Raw genomic sequence first — 2,674 nt, forward strand, 5'->3', positions numbered from 1 at the left:
CTGCTGCTGCAGTAACCTAGCTTTGGGTGGGCTCCTTCCCTCGGATCCTGGCTGCCTCCTGAATCCTTCTGTGGAGCAAAACAACCAACCCACATCTCCGTGGGTTTTAAAGCTGAGCCTCAGGGAGAAAACTAAGGGTCTGGAGGCCACAACTCCAGGGCCTCCAGCGCCCCCTAGTGGAGGAACGGAGCTGCACCCAGGCTGGCACCGCTGAGTCCAATCTTCCCTGTGCCTCCTCCCCTCCATCCTCTCTACTCCTTTCGACTCTAGTCATTCGCCGGGACTCCGTGTTCACTGGGTGCCAGGCACACGCCATGACATGGGAACACATACTGTGTCCTGTCACTGTGATATTGTCCCCGTCCCAAGGTGCTCCCCATTCATTCACTCAGCTCCCTCACTCAATCAATAAAATGTTTATGCAGCTCCTCCTCTGTGCCAGGCTCTCCTCTGGGCTCCAGCGACACCATCCCAGCCCTCGGGGGGTTTACAGTCTAACAGGACATACAGGCAGGTTCACAATGACAACGGAGTGGGGCAAGCACAGATGCTAGAGAAGAGTTTGGAAGAGGAGACAGACGGGGCAGTGTAGTGTGTGCAGGGGCGGCCGGAGGTGGTTCTGCAGGGAAGATTTCAGAATGTCATCGGGGCTGAGCTTGGGTGGTGGTGGAGGGTCTCTCTGGGCACAGGAAATGGGCTGTGGAGTGGGGTGGGGCAGGGAGAAAAGAATACCCTGTGCTCGGAGGACAGAGCGAGCTAGCACATGAAGTACCGGCGTGTTTAGGAAGCTACAAATAGCCTTGTGTGGTAGGGGGGTGTGGTTAGTGGAAAGAGGGCAGTGGGATGGGCAGTGGGGTGGAAAGGGCCTCGCAAGCTGTGGAGGGGGCGGGGTCTCTCCCTGCAGCCTGTGAGGAGGCACTGAAGGCTTTAACAGATAGAATATGAACACATTTGCACTTTAGGAAAGGACCACGAGCTTAGACCACTAGACCAGTGGAGTGTGGAGGAAGGGCTTGTGGCTGGAAATGACGTAGCACTTGTCTCCCAGCTGTGTGACCCTGGGCAAGCCACTTCCCATCTCGGAGCCACACCCATCAAAGGGGGTGGTCTCCAGCCTGGAGAGCTGTTGAGAGGACCCCACCAGACACTGTGCAGGAAGTACCTACTCTAGTACCTGAAACAAAATACTCAGTAAGTTATAATTTTTTAAGCCAAAAAGCCACTGCCACTACCTAGGCAAACAACTCACGGGCCTGAATTTAACCGTGCCCGCAGATGGGCAGGAGACACCAAGAGTTATTTCAGACTGTTGACTTTGGGATGGGGCTGGGTTAGGATTTTGTTTTTCTAAAAGCCTGTTGGAGTTCACCTCTGCCTTCTGTCCTCAGGCTCTGCCCTGTGGCTCCCTCACTCCTATCACCCTCCCGTGTTCTCACTGCTGCTCTGGACAGGGTGTTCCCTTGCTTGTGGCTTGTCCCTCTTCCTCTTGTCCCTCTTCCACTTGTCTGGCTGGATCTCGGGCGAAGGCTGCTTGGGGTAAAGCGGAGGCTCTGCCAGCTGAGGGCCCAGGCACAGTGCCCAGCCCGCAGCCGACGGAAGCAGGAGATCAGCGGTGGTGACAGGTACATGTGGGTCTGTCCTGCCCCCAGGTTTGTCCCTGACACTGGCACAGCAGGTGAGAAGGGCAGTGCTGGGGGAGGGCGGCCACCAAGACCGCTGACTGTTGCCTGGGTTTCATCAAACACTTACTGCAGAGTTAAAATCCAGCAAGCCCACCCCCGGCCTAGCCTTCAGGCACAGCTTCCCAAATTCTCCAGCACAGGGAGCCTTCCTGCGACACCTGTCCCGAGGGTGCCTGCCCCTCACAGATTTCACACTCAGGAGGAGGCCCAGAACTTTGAGGCAGAGGTGTTCGGGGGTGGTAGTTCTGGAGGTGGAGAGAGAGGAACACGCAGTTTGCTTGTGTATAGTACACACGTGTATCTCACACACTCTAATGTGCCTTGGAGAGCGTGTTCATCTCAGGTTGCCGGCACTGCAGGGACTTCAGGCAATTGTTAAAGACCAAGTCCCCCAGAGCTGTCACACACAGCTGGGTGACAGTTGTTAACAGTGTTTAGGGTCTGGTGTTAGTCTCCTCAGCCTGCAGCTCCCCTACAGGAGCCTGGTTCAGGTGTTCCCCTGGTTGTAAACTTGTGTTCGGGTTTCCCCTGTTCTTCTGTTCCAAAGACATAACAGCCCTCTGGGTTACTCTGATTTCTGAGGGGTAGAAATATTCTTCAAAGACCACTTTAAGACTCACTTGAACCACCTTCCATCAGTGGCTTGGTTTGCTGGGGAGGCAGTTCCAGGTATTCCTGAGTTGCCATTGAAGAAAGGCAGGAAAACACGAGGAAGGCAGGGAGAGATGGAGCCAGATCAGGCGGGAAGGGGCCTCCAGTATGAAGCCTCTGGCAGGGCTGTGAGGACTGAGACCCTTCCCTAGAATGGCGCGGGGAATGGCTGCACTGTGCCTGGGTATGCCCAACCCTGGGCCCCACCTCTGCCAGCCTGGGCAAAGATTCCTGGGCCTTGAGGTAGTGGGAACACCCAATCAGAGGCCTGTGTGGTGTTGGACAAGGAGGAGAGAGTGTGACCTGTGGGCTGAGAGGCCCTGCCTTCCCTTACTTCCTGA

This window comes from Sturnira hondurensis, unplaced genomic scaffold (genome assembly GCF_014824575.4).
Source record: "Sturnira hondurensis isolate 20B ecotype Veracruz unplaced genomic scaffold, ASM1482457v3 Scaffold0013190, whole genome shotgun sequence".
Classification (NCBI taxonomy): Eukaryota; Metazoa; Chordata; class Mammalia; order Chiroptera; family Phyllostomidae; genus Sturnira; species Sturnira hondurensis.